General features: G+C 38.2%; 1 protein-coding gene across 1 annotated transcript in view; it reads left to right on the top strand.

The window, feature by feature from the left end:
* Positions 1-332: 332 nt before the first annotated feature.
* The window catches only part of LOC131881660 (FMRFamide receptor-like), a gene marked incomplete in the record, with an annotated part of 56719 nt that continues 42093 nt past the window's right edge, over positions 333-14958 (top strand). Inside the window, 1 exon segment of the mRNA XM_059228587.1 lies at positions 333-761.

Raw genomic sequence — 14958 nt, 5'->3', positions numbered from 1 at the left:
GGTAGATACGGGCGAATGATCTAAGATAATTGAAAATGACGAGGCAAAATCAAAATCATTGTGATTTATTTGTTTGCCCATATTGAAGCGCCACCTAGTGGTGAAATTGCAGGAATATAATTTATAACCACTGTACGGACTCAACACTGCCTACCAGAAAGTTGAATACGCAATATGTGATGACCAGAACAAAAAATACAAAAGCATTTTCGTTTCACACTCACCCAACCCATTTGCAAAGTGATTTTTCTCTCAAATATTCTCACATATTCATTTCTCTAACCGAGCCAGAAATTGCCCAGATTTCGTGGTAGAAAGGCGTCATTTTCCGGTCTTTCTTTCAACACATGACATCCATATCTTAGTTGATGCAAGTACAGCACTTTCAAAAGGGCTGTTCCAGTTGCTTCATTTCCATTGTTCCGGTCCTCACTTGTCTAGGCGCTTGAAAGTATCGAGACCGTGAAGGGCACTCTGCGAAGGTCCTCCCTTCACCTAGTTCCCATTTCCCTTTGACGCACCCACCTCCCCGTCTTTCACCGCGCAATTCGCCGTTCAAAAAGGAAGGAACCTCGAGAGGCTGGATCTCCGTAGATCGAGTCGCTCTCTGTGTCTGAGCTCGATTGTTTCTCGCAGTCCTATCTTTAACAAGGTCCAATCAAGGTCTGGTGAGCGTGAAGGCAACCAAGGATCTCTGGAAGTGACAGGCTAGTGAATTATATCACGTTTCCAAGTCCCTTCTTGGGGTTCCCCATTGACAGGTAGGCCTAAATGGAACACTGATGTAATCAGAACTTATGAGATAAGAAAGAGGAGTTTTTTAATCAACCCATACTGGGTTCAAGACTAACGGTTGTGAGAGAAGGGACCTTGATAGGCCAACCATAAGCATGGTTATTTTTCTAAGATGACGATGCATTACGACAAAGTAGGGACATTATTCTCTTTCATTTTTATATCTTTGCCGAAGCCTTACTGAAGATCGTACGAAAGCCTGATGAAATGACGCTTTGATCTCATTACAAGTTTTAATGAAGCTTGCTTAAATCCTTTTTTGCTATGAAAATATCTTCCAAGAATAAACTTCTCTTTGAGTTTTAGGGATTATCAAACTTTTCTCAGTCCAAAATGCAACAGTTTCAATTCATATATTGGTTTCAGCAAAAAAAGCGACAATGAAGCTCAATTTCCAACACATTCCAAACATTAGCGACATCTAGGAACTGATCGTTGTTTTGCAACATAACATCTGTTGAACAAAGGCATGAATTTATGTCTTGAATCTTGGAAGTCAAAAAATATCTAGTCTATTTTTTGCCGATTCAAGCAACATATATTCTAACAAAAATAGTCAGATGACAAATGTTTAGTGAATTAATTTCTCGTTCATTCAACCTCATTCCAATTGCATTTTCAATTTGTAAGCGATATGTCGGATTGGATTCTTGAAGGGTTGGGCTCAATTTTATTTGTTCCGTTTTGACCACAGGTCAGTAGACATTTGGGACGGATATAAATGAATGCTTGGAACAACTTCTCGGCTGATACAAAGAGGTTAAAATATTAAATAAAGACCTAAAGACATTTATTTGATTAAATTGAGATTTAAAATATACCCTGGCATGTTATTTTTACACGGACTGATCTCAAGAGAAAACCTTTAAACAATTTGCAAAGCACTTCATCATCAATAAAAAATTCCAAAAAATAGGTTTTACAGTTAATCCTTTTCAACTGGTTTAGCTTCAGGCTTGCTTACTTTCGTTTTTACAACAACCAACAAAAAAGTATTTTCTTCCTGTCGGGCTTTTTTGGGTTCGTCCCTATAAAGAAGAAATATAATGGGCAATATTAATCGGTGGATCGAGTTTGGCCTGATGACAACACTTATAAAGAACAATCTTTGGTTGAACTTTGGGTACCGATGCTTATGCCAATTGATGATGCGAAAGTGTAGGCTTCAAACCCACTCAGACATTCCAAAGGCTTTTTTTACCATTTTCCACTTCAGCAAAAATGTGCTGATATTGCATTATCCTAGGAACACAATTCGAGCAAAGTAAATTTCAAAAGCGCAATGTGTCTTTCGCCTGAAAACCCCCCCGAATTCAAATATGAACGTGCTCTCATATTAGTGTTGTAACACTATTTGTTTCTTAATACACACTGTTTTATTATTCTGATTGGCTTTTTTATTTACCACGTTATGAAGATGAGCCCATAGTGAGATGGATTGAAATGGTTTAAATGCAAGTTGGTTGTTTTTAGAACGATTGTGGCGCACCCTGTTTAGCCACAAACATACTTCGTATTTTTCTCGTTACTTACCTACTCGTACTTGCGTGTCCTCGGTCCTCGACTAAATACGCTAAACATATGCAAACCCCAAATTGCCGGCCCTAAAGAGGGGAAGACTTCTGATAGAGGGTACAGCTAATCTAATATTGTCCTCATATCAAGCTTTGGCTTGTTCAAGAAATATGAAATGTGAAATATGAAACGTAAGTATGGTTGTCTAATGTGGAGGAAAGAAAATCTCCAAATAACGCAACCTAGATTTTGTCTTTTTTTTTGAGGATTGTTGTTTTATTCTTATCCGTCATGCTACCTCATAGACCGCTCGACCAAAACAGCTATTTATTTAAAACAAGAAATAATACTAATAAAATACCAATTAGAAATAAAAGTGTCTGCAAACAGAACCTTTGAGAAAGTGAGTTCGTAGTGTCCAAAATTTGCCTCACTTTGAAAGAATGGAACTCATCCTCCTTTGTATCATTCATAAGTCTGTCTCTGAGGACGTCTCAACAAAAAAGTTATCTAATTAAATCACAATGAGAAGACAGCTTTGCCAAGCTGCAAAATGAGTGGAATACCAATCTGTGTTTTTTAGATCACTCTTCGAACCTGAGGTGCTCATGAAAATGTTGACCTTTGCCCTCATAGATATGCATAAAGGCATTGACTTTTACGGTTAATTTATTACGACTGCTGGTGGAACATGTGCGTTAATTTATTTTATATAAATTTTGGATATTCCAAAGCTTCATTTTGCACAACTCATTGGGACTCTGGATTCCCACTTTTGAATGATTTGTAAAGTGCCACACATAATGACAGAAAATTACTTTCAGACAATCATTGCACAATACAGAAGACAAGTCAGTTCAAAATCAAACCATACTCCCAAGTGTAAATAAGTCGTTAGGTAGTTTATATATATTATAGAATTGTGCATTGCCATGAGATATCTTCCTGTCTAGTTTTTTTAGTCTAGTATTTTACCTAAACGGGAAAACAACCCAGTAGAGGGGTGTTTTGTCTTGGCAAGGCACGGAAAAGTAAAACACACTTGTTTGCCAACTTTTGGAATACTGTAGATTGTAAACAGCTGGTTAGGACAGCATGAAAAGGTGACTCACATCTTCAAATGCTGAAACATGAAACTAACCAAGACAATCAATAACCAATAATGTTGGCAATGAAGACGCAACACAAATCCAGCTTGTTTTCCTATTCATTAGATAAATAACCTACGTAATGGACAGGTTTCTCCCCAACTTGATCTTGGTCACTCGGTTATTGAAGAATGTAGGTGGAGTGATGGAGTCTTAGTCTAGCTCACCCATTGCAGCCACCCTGTATTTGAACTCGCCAGGCTCGCCAGCTTCTGACCACTCAGGTAAGCCCTTTTGCTCCTCAGCTGTCTTCTTCAAACCCATAGATGGCAGCACGGGGTTGTAATCTTCTCCAACATTCTCCAAAACAAAGCCTCGTTGCGGAGGATCCGCACCATCACGGAATATATATTCTTCATAAAACTCCGACAGTTTCGTTTTTCGTCCCCAAAATACCTCGGTAATATCTTATAAAGGACGAGGTGAACTTGAGCCTTTGTACTCTCTGTCATAAACCGTCGACCCGATTGCCAACGCATGAACTACCGTTTTTATACTTTGAAAGTTATCGCAAACTAAGCGCTCAGGCTGATACTTGAAAAGATATACTTGGATATGATTAAGGATGGTATACATTAATCTTCTAAATTAGATTTTATTTCGCTATCAATTTGAGATAACGGATGTTAAAGGGAAAATAAGTTTCCTTGAAAAGATGTGTGTAGAGTGATTCTCCAGAGATTTGAGGTTGCACACTTTAGTTGCCACTCTAATGATGAAATTTTCTCACCCCAAGACAGAGTTCGAGTTTTGCTCTCATTAATGCTTGGCCTCTCGAGGATGATTGTGTGAAGTAGTCCTAGGGGAGACTGCTATTGTGTCTCAGAGCTCTTTATAGAGGGTTATCGTGCTTATTATTTTCCACTTGGGAATTTATCCAAACCAGATTAATCCACCATAAAACAAGCATGTTTTCCAGGTGCAACACACAAGTGCTCATTTCTTAAATTTATGGAGACATATTTGCATCAGTTGCGGTTGAGTTGAACTAAATCTGCTTGATGTGCCATGCAAACGTATTTATAATCCGGCTTTCAAATGTCTTAAATCTGCCACATGAATTTGAATTTAAAAGAAAACTCACTGGTGAGCATTTCCCAAGTTGTGAAAAATTGCCCTTGGCCTGGGCATTGATAGCCACATCTTCCAGGATACCTTCCGGGAGCATTGGTGGCATCCAGTAGATAACTCATTATTGTTTTAGTAAATGACAGTTCTCTTGCTTGGGCTATCATCTGGTTATGAATGTGTGTCCCAATTTGGGACATTCCTGCTCCGTATGTCATTATTCTAATGCCACATCACCCTTTTAAGGTGCTAAAAGAGCATTTTGGGATCAGTAGTTGCGTGAAAAATCCAAAAAAAATCCGATGAGTATTGAATGATTGTGCCAAAACTCATTCAGCCAAGGTCAGGAACACTTGCTCGAGATTCACAATTGCTGATTCAAAAAAATGCTCGAGGCTGATATTTGATGAAATATATCTTTTTACTTGGTTTAAGAAACATCATATAACTACATGGAGCGTAATCAAGCCTAAGGGCAATAAAGAAAAAAAAGCAAGTCAGCACTCTTCATTTCAGGTTCATAACGCCCAATATCTCATTTCCATTTTTAAGGTATGTTCATAGTCCGTACGCATGTTCAGTTATTTCTATTCCGCAACTGACTAACTTACTTGGTCTTCATTGGGCCTGAGGCATTGTAGTTTTGAAGGAGGTCGCACTTGATACCATACTCAATTACACTTTATGGATTGTACCATGGAGTCTATCAAGACCGGAGAGGAAATCTTTATGAAACCTCGTTAGAAGACAGAGGCTCTAATCGGTTACTTGATTTGGGAAGAAAGTGTTGATTAAGCAGCATCTCAGCGGGCATGCATTTGATTAGGAGGTAACACATGGCTCGAACATCTTCTAGAGAGGTTTTGTAGAGCTGTCCTCTCCATGCCTGACGGACTCCCAGGTTGTTCCTAGTAAGCCAACAACTGTTATGCACTGAGTTTTGAGTTGTTTGGGCTCAAACTGGGTTCAAGCACTTCGAGTTCATATTTTTGAAAAAGGTCCAACCAATATCAGCGTTGCTGTTTGGCACAAAAGCTTCTGACCGGTTCAAATTGAAGAGCTGCCACGGAAATTTTGGCAGGGCTTGCCCGAGCATTTGGCCTCTGTTTTACTCAGGGGGACTCATTCAGACAAACGTGACTAACCCCCATTTTCATGTCAAAATAAGGACATTCTAAGCTTGAACAGAATCGTGCAATATCTCAAGGAAATTTCAAGCCACTGACATCAGCTCCTATGGCTTGCCTGTTGGTCCACCCGGGGATACCTTTAACGGGAGGACTGGACATGGCAATTGGCGAAGCTAGGCCAGTTTGCGATAAGAATATTTCAACTCAACAAAAGTCACGAGGGATACTACCATACATTGAGAAAAAGACATTTAAGCGAAAAAACGTATTTCTATGACAATATTTTGAGTTATCTTACTTTAAATGAAAATATCGAGACTTTGTGGTTTATGTAGCAAAAAGTCTAGAATTTTAAGAATAGGTAACTATGAATGTAATAAAAGATGTGCAGTGTGGTCTCAAATGCCAGTATTATATCGCCTGATACCATTTATGCCTCGGTCAAAGAGCTGTGACAAAAAGAAAAAATCGGCCTAACTTCACTGATGTCCACTCCTCTAGTTCAAGGTCTCTCTTGTCAACCAGACGTCAAATTTAGGTGTCAACTTGTCTTTCAAATGTATTTTCTGGACTGAGCCGAGTGGGAGGTTTATAAATTTTCTAATAACATTAAAATCTCTCCAGACCTGCATAAATTGTGCGTTGGTCACCAAAAGTGCTTAGTGGACATAGGACAGAGTGTCTTATAACAAGGGTTCCTGGGGTAGAATGATGGAAAGCGGATGCTCTACCATTGCCTCCGGCTGAAAGCCTGGAAAACTTGGCTTACTTGTGCTAATTCAAAAGGAGTCTTTTCTCTCTAAAATGTTCGAGCTGAAAAGTGCGTTGAAATTACACATGTTGGCCTTTCGCCTGAGGCTATGTGTATACCTTTAGAGAATGCGTGGCCACCAGGTAACTGATAATGAGAGAACCCAAGTATGTATATACCAAGGAAAATGCTCGGGGCACTCAGGCTTTGATGGTGGGATCCGGCCATTGTAGTTCTCACAAAGCTCAAATTTGTTACTTGTTGAAGAATGAGTGTTTGTTGAGCATTGTCCTATTTTACGACCTTCCGCCTTGAAATATTCTAGTCATTATGGCAATTATTTTCTTACATAAAAATACCTTGGTTTATTTAATGTTGGTCAAAATCTCTGTCAATTTCTACAGCCCCTTTTTATTCAACAAATCTACCAGGGAAATGAATCATTCATTAGCTCACTCACAATTCATTCATTTTCAGCTGAAAAAGCTGAATTTTTTCTCTTCTTCTTTACCGCTACTGGGAATGAGATCCCCAGCAGTTCAAGATAGAAAAGGTATTTATATATTGCATTCTCAACTTGTTTTCTAAGTTCAAGTTAGCAACTAGTGAGTGGGCTCTAACTTACCTTTCGAACTTTCAATTCACACCATGAACATGAACCTTTTGTATCCATTGTGGGATCAGTGTTTGGATATGGAACAAGTGGTACTGGAACAAGGTTCTGTCATTTAATTGAAACACGAGGACCAGAGGGAAACCCATTGAAGCCGAAACTGCTCCAACCAACGACAGATTCCAGTTGCTTTGATCCTTAGGGAACCTTGTCGCTCTGGTCTTTCCTACTTGGATTCATTCTTTCGAGATAGGCCTACGAGCATAAGGTTTGCAGGCCTAGATTTCCGACGCGAGTTTTCCATTCGCGCTTTCAAATGTAATCGACCGTGATAGTACTATGATAATGTGAAAAAGAAGTTTTTGACTGCTGTGACATTGCTCAGGAATCATCATATCAGATGTTTAAGCTCCTTTTGGGTCTTTTTAACAATGGTACACAATGCTTGCTTGAAATGCCAATTCAAGTAGTTCAGCGAGATTTTGGATAATCTGACAAGCACACAGATGGAAATAGGATGAGCATCGTAACGTATGTAATGGACACTTCTCGTTCCTTCTGCTAATTCCAAACCTACGGATTTTGCTATTGTTGTACATATAGCTCTGTTTGTATAGACTTTCACCGCATCTGGAGAATGTGGTGAGGGTATCAAACCGCTGGCTTGTCAATTTTTGCCGACATTTTCGGAAGTGAGACATCACCACAAAGCAACTTTCCTACAAGGAATGTAGGCATAAACTTTTTGATACCAGACATTTCCCAACTCGAGCGTGATTATGAAGATATGGCAAAGGCCTCTGTATTTAATCCGCTCTTCTTCAGTAACAGTAATAAGTAGAGACAGGAAAAACAGATTGTTTTGGCGTTGAGTGGAAATTCCAGACATTTGTCAAAACTAATTTGTCTTGCAATAGCGACTCTTTATCTCAGATCTCATAGCTTCACTGCTCAATGTTGTACAGTTTTGAATGCGAATAGTTGTCTGAGCACAAGTTAACCTAACAAGAAGACTATCTGTTGTGAGAAAAACTAGAATTGACAAACGTCTGGAATTTGCACTCAACGCCAAAACAAAATATTTTTCCTGTCTATAGTAAAAAGGCACTCATCATTTACTTATCTGTTTTGTGCTGCCCATCTTCGCTTCCACCATTTCTAATCATCCTGATTGTTATGCCACACTCTAGTACCAACTATTTCATCATTTTATGTGGTATTGCTCAGAAATAAAGTGTCTTTGAGAGCCAGGCTGTTAGTCAGTCTTGGACAAGTACTGACCAATACTTCGGATCAACTCTTTACTCAAGGGCTAGCCATACCCGCTAGCTCTAACTCGTTGGTCGATTACGCGTTGTGAACATAAAATTATGCAAAATGAGTCGTTTTTGTCTTGAACTGTTCTTTTTGGCTAGTTCTATCAAAATTTTATGTAATATTAGGGACCCAGGTCACAAGAAATTGCGTTCCTGGCGTGTCACGTAAGGTTTATTTGATAATCTACCGTGCCTCTTCCCCATTTCGTTTGGGCTGTCTGACGTTGAATATTGTGTGAATATTCGAACAAAATAATGGGACGTGGAAAACTAGGTTAGATAAAAATACTAACTTTATTTGTGAAGTTTGTAAAAGATAGAAGATATCCAAGCCCTTCGCATACTGGATTCGTTTTATTTTTCATTTTTTCACGATAAATATTTCTTTAAAACGAAAATACCTGGAACATCAAATGCCTACCGTAGCATGATATAATGTCATTTTTCGTATCAAGCAATCAAAAAGAAGTGTGTCTATCATAAAATGCTGCATTCACTAGAGACTTAGCATATTTTGTTTTAAACAACCATGAATACGTAACTAACGTATAGTTTGTCAAAAAAAGAAAGGCCAAATTGATATATTGATATATAAGTAATTCTTACTCAACTTCCGAAGATTTGTGTGTTTTTGAAAGTTGACTACATATATATATATGGGAACAGTAAGAAAAAAATCGATATGATCTGTTACTGGCGTTGTGGTTAGCTTAGTTTCCTAGTTTCGATTCTCCTTTCCGACCTTTCTCCAAAGGAAACTTTTAGACGGCAAATCCACATCCACAGACGGAGAACCAATCTGATACGGATCCGACATTGCTTATCGGAAATACTTATGTACAGACAATTTGATGGCGGCCTATGCTGTCTGTCCGGTCGAGGCTTAATACCAAAAAAATGTTTTTAGTCATAGCAAAAAGGCAAATTCCATTGGCTGTTAGCATTTTTCAAGTTTTATGACAACTCCCTTTTTTGAATAGAACCCGGAATTTCGTGTAAAAAGGTGTTGTTACGTGAATCTCGCATTCCATTTACCCTTTTGGATAAAGGAAAGTGGGAAAGCATTGATTGATTCTCAATCCCGTATTGACAACATGAGGTATCTTGAGGCTTGAGAGAGGTTGGAACTCCAAATGATGCCAAGATACTGGTGCACCTGGAACCTCCGGGAACTTTTCTTCTTCTTCCTGCTTTTTGTTGCAGGGCACAAATAGAGAGAGAAATGACGAACGTTATTCTAATCTTGCATTGGTTCTGGCTTCAACAAAGAATAAAGATCATACGATGGTTCATACCCAGAGATAGACAAAAACCTGTTGAAGTCATCATTTTGATACCACAATGTCAATCTGAGAATGATAGCAGTAGTTTAAAGGACGATAAATGGATGCGGTTAGAACTAAAACTAGTGACGGGGCGAGTCTGGATTCGAGTCCGAGTGCACTCGATTCTTTTTCCTGATTTTGGAGAAATTGGTCCTACCCGTCAAAAAAATTATTTTTTTTTCTTAAAATTTCGGAACATGGGTCTTCGTGCTAGATCTGACTCGAGTAAAAGAGTCAAGTCCGAGCTCGGCGAGTCCAACAAAAAGTCAAAAATTTAAAGGACTCTGGGTCGATTTCGACTAAATAAAACTGAAGCTCGAAAGACACACGATGTCTAGAAAGTGGCGCCATGTATCCAAGTGAGCAACAATAGAACCAAAATATGTCCAAACAAAGCACCTTATCGACTTGTGATTGTGGGTATGAACTCACTGACATAGTTATATGACGTCAAAAATATTATGAAAATATACACTGAGACCTTTACATTTATGGCAAAAAAACCAGATTTTTACCTTTTTCCTTAAAATTTGCACATTTTTACAAATGAGTTAAGGCTGATGCATCGAATAAATATCCTTAATACAGTGCTTAATTTGAATTGAAAGATTCTTTGAGGATATCATAAAGTTCTAGATTAAAAAGCTCAAAAATGCTTACCAATGCCTCAGTGATAAAAAAGTGTTAGTCTTCTCATGAAAGCAAAGACTTCGAGAGGCCCACATGAGGCCTTCATCGTTATTTCTGCAAACAGGCGGCCTTGGATCTTTCATATGGTTTTAAAGAAGTGTCTTTCACAATTGGTATGAAGCTTATTTGTTCATTGTGTAAATGGAAATGTTGCAAAAAAGAGAAGAGGTCTGCTAATGTCATCGTCATGCCTTGTCCATTTCCTCTTTTGTTGGAGTTAATCTAGACGCAAAGGTTAACTTGGCTTCAAAGTGCTCATACAGTATTTCAGGGTGTAATGGAATTACTTTGTCTGTCAACTCTAAAAGAAAGATAAGGCAATTGTTTTACCTTAACTTAATAAATTGGCTGATGTTCTTCACTAAACTAACTTGAAATTATGTTTTATGCTATGTTTAGAGTGGCAGGTGTCAAGAGGCTCTTAAGTGGGGTGGTAGTTATCGCAATTTTCTTTGAAATCTTATTCCACAGACGCAAAATGAGAACTAATCTGCGAACGGATTTGGTATGGCAAGTATTTGAAAATCAGGACCATATCAAATAGAAATGAATGTAAAATTTTTGAAATGTAGTACAACAACCGTTAATGATTATGACTTTTTTGTGGAAATCTGGGCTTCAGTTTTTCGAATTTGATTAATTGCACGTATTATTTAAGTTTTGCAACAAGTAAGAAAATATATTTGGGATTTGAAATAGACATACTTCGATTGATATCCAACCTAAAAAAGGTACTGAAAAATACCGAAATTCAGACCAAAACCAGCTAGCTTCACAAAGAAGTAGATAAAGCAAAAAACTGCGAATGGTATTGAGACTTTATTATAGATATCATTATCAGAGAACACTCAACAGATCAAAAGTGTTAAAACAAGAGAAAAAGCTTAATAAAACACCCATTGCCACTACAATTATTATGCTGCCACCACAAAGAGTTGTCCTTAAAAGAAAACATATTTTTCATTTCAAGACACGTCAGGATATAATCAAAACCCAATTGGGATATTGCAAATAAGAGTTGCGTTCACCATACGCAAAGAATGGTCATTGCTGCATTTTCCTGATCGCATAATTTCTTAATCTATCTTTTTATTACACCCTGTCTACTAACCGTATGTTTCATAGTAGTTTGTCAGATGTTATAGATTGATTTTGGCCCTTTTGTTGCACTGTACTTTCCCTGGCAATTGGTCTTTTGGGGATGAAGGGAACAATCCGGTTTTCAGTTTCTATTTTGTTCTGCCACAAGACATCCATTAGGCACGTTGTTGATTTGTAACAATAGTTGACGTAATCGCATAATGTAGGATGGTAATTGATTAACCTAATTGAACATTAATTAAGATTCACCGTGTGCGTTTGTTTCAGTGTGATTACTGCTCATAGGCAAGATGGTAAGTACATACGGGTCGTTTCTATCTTGAGAGTGAAAAACTCATACAATAAAAAAATGCAAAAGCACTTTCTCCTATTTAATATACAATGCTCCTAGAAATTGACGTCACAATCAAATCCGAGCTCTACGAACAACTGAAAAAGAACAATGTACAAATTACGTGTGGTTGCCAACACAAGGCTAAGAATGTATAAACCTTCCTCATGTTTCGACAATGGATCTCCATGATTTCCCAAATTGTGCCTGGACAGCGATTGTTTTTTAATTCGATGATGTCGAGCTTTGCATTCTCCCTTGGGAATGCCACGATTTCTTCTTAGACGCTCTTACAACTTGCTGTGACAAAGGCCAGATTACGTGCTTAAGCACCCATACGGGAAAGAACTTAGTCAATCCAAGTCACTCAATGCATCTCAATTATTCTTAATTTTGACCCCACTCCCCCACTACATACACGTGCACAAGTGGAAGAATAACAATGGGACGAAGAAACGGGAGGTAATGGTGGTCCAATGACTGGCCTTGATTAACTCCCTGAATCATCAAACCCAGAGATCTTGGGGAAAATAGATTGTCTATTCTGTCTACGAACTAAGGTCTACTTGGCTTCCTTCTTCAGTCTGAATATGGTACTAAGTGAAGAAAGGAAAGAAGCAGAAAGACAAGCACGAAGATCCAGGAGGTTCACAGAGATTAGAGCCAATGCGGCGAGAACATTTACTTGGTCTGCTATCAAATTCGGAGCCCTAGACGTACGATGCAAACAGTGTTGGTCATCACTGAGTAAAACGCTAACTCAGTTAATTGTTAGGCCGATAACAAAAGAGTTGATTCTGTCAATTATTGATACATTAGTTTAGACTTTACATAAACACATGACCAATGGACAAAACTCATGGGAGAAATTGTTTCTCTCTTTTGCCCTGCGTCAACAAGAACAGAAGGAGAGAATGGCCCAAATAAATTGTGTCAAGGACAGAGTCAGAAAGTTTTGAATAACAGGATCCCCAACTCTTCTTCATCATAATACCATCAGAGGAAAACAAGTTATAAATATAATTGGACGGATTAAAAAGATAGTAGGTCCACGTGGTTAGCAAAGAAATGGACGTGAGTATACACCGCTTAGCAGTTAACGATCTTATGCCCACCTTTGGGTATATGTGCACATCATAAGGTTCCAGAATACGTTTGCCAGAAGCTGAAAAATGAACCAAAAATGGCAGACCCCTCGTAAACTTGAAGTCTTGAGGAACGGAGAAAAGCTAATTTCGGTGGTATCTTGCCCTTCTGAATAAATGACTTGAAGCAGATGGGCCGTTCTGACTTAATCATTGGTTTTTCCTTGAACTCTATTGCTTTAAAACTTCAAAACAGATGAACGCCATCTCCTTGAAGCTCATTTTAAGTTCGTAATCGATCCCAGATCTCCATTCAAAACCTCAAACTCCCCGCTAAAATCCTTGGAGGCTTAACCGGAAGTAAGAGTGAATAGATCAACTGCCAGCCAGGCCCTCCTTGGGCACATGTGGAGTAGGCCTATTGTAAATGTCAGGCAGATTGTGTTGACTGTGCAATGATATATGAATGTCACTTACAGAGTGCTCACCAGGAGATCTTGGCGTCTAGTTGGGTGTGAAGCAATGCTATATAGCTAGGCACTTCAAATAGATTGTGAATGACATGAGTGATAAATGGAGACAGACCATGCTTCCACTAAATACGGTATTCTGGTTGGAAATGAAAAAAAAATCGAGGAATAAATTATCTTAAGAACGATGGTTTGGAAATTAACAAGTAAAATTTACTTTAGAGATATAAACAAGAATTAGATTTCCTATACCTCGGTACCTTCTGTGCACCTTCATTGTTCAATTTGCCGCCTTCAAATATTCGTAGGTCGCTTGTAGGCGTTGATCCAGTAGCCGGATTTAAGTCAGATTTGGACAAAGTTTTGACAAAAGTTCCCGATCAACCTTGTATTCAAGGATTAGCCAGATCAGCCAATTCTAATTCGTTGGTCGATCAAATGATATATATAAATAAAAGTGAAGTAAAATGAATATAATTCTCGTTGGGACTGCTGGGATTCTAATTCCAGTAGCGGTAGGGAAGTCCGCAAAAAATATCTGAGGAAGTAGACTGTTGATGTTAAGATAAGATGATTCATGTTTATTAAGTAATGTTGATTTTATGATATATTATCGGTGTATTCATCTTTCAATTGGCTTAATGAACCGCATTGTACTGTACATATTTTGAAAGGCAAAGTGATCCTTTCAATGTCGCTCTCTCCTCAGTTCCTTGGATTTAAATATGAAAGTACGGTTTGTTTCTACGATAAACATTGATTGGACTTCAATTGAGCACTTGAATGCAATTTGCAAGTGTCTATTCACTCACTACGAAATGAATGCACGAACGAATACTCAAAGAAAGTCTCTTCTAAGTATTCTATTGCTTGGGCTTGGCAAAGAACACTATTTGAAAGGCTTGCATTTCACAAGAGTATTTTGTTAGTTAGTGATGGGCAGTAAGGGTCCATTACTGAAACGTACGGAATTGCATTCGCCGGGTGCTATCTTCTCATCTGAAAAAGTCAAAATTTGGCATGATTAGTATAGGAGAAAGACAAACTTCTCCTATGGCATTGTTAGGTTGTAGACGTTTGTTGCAATTCTAATTCGATACTAAGGCATACAAAAAATTATTATTTTGTCTTCATTGATTAGGAAGGTCGAAATATCATGCTACCCTTTTATGTTGTATTTAAGAATCAGCCTGCCAATCTACAGGGGTAGGCGTTATAGTTCGTGTCAATTTTGTGGAACATGAAATAAGCGTGAATTAATCAATTGCCTTCATATCATATGACATATATCAATAGATGTTTAAGAAATGAAAAAAATTCCAGAAATTTCCCATTTAAGCACTAGGCCCTCACTTGTGGAAAAACACTTGTTCGTTTTAGTATTGATTTGTGACTTCAATCGAGCGAACTTCTAGCTTTGAATATAGCGCCCAACCCTGCAGTTCTTCTTTGTAGTATTAGTATTCTACTACACTATGGCCCTTTTGCCCTAAACAATCCTTTGTTCTTGACTTGATATCCTCAGATTAGGGTTGTCCATTGGATATATTCCTCATTGAAAGACCTTTCTAACGGAACCAGCTTTGTTTGTTGCGTCTGCATGGACCTGAAAAAGTTTAA

The sequence above is a fragment of the Tigriopus californicus genome, chromosome 6 (assembly GCF_007210705.1).
Source record: "Tigriopus californicus strain San Diego chromosome 6, Tcal_SD_v2.1, whole genome shotgun sequence".
Classification (NCBI taxonomy): domain Eukaryota; kingdom Metazoa; phylum Arthropoda; class Copepoda; order Harpacticoida; family Harpacticidae; genus Tigriopus; species Tigriopus californicus.
This window is presented reverse-complemented; position numbering and strand designations above follow the sequence as displayed.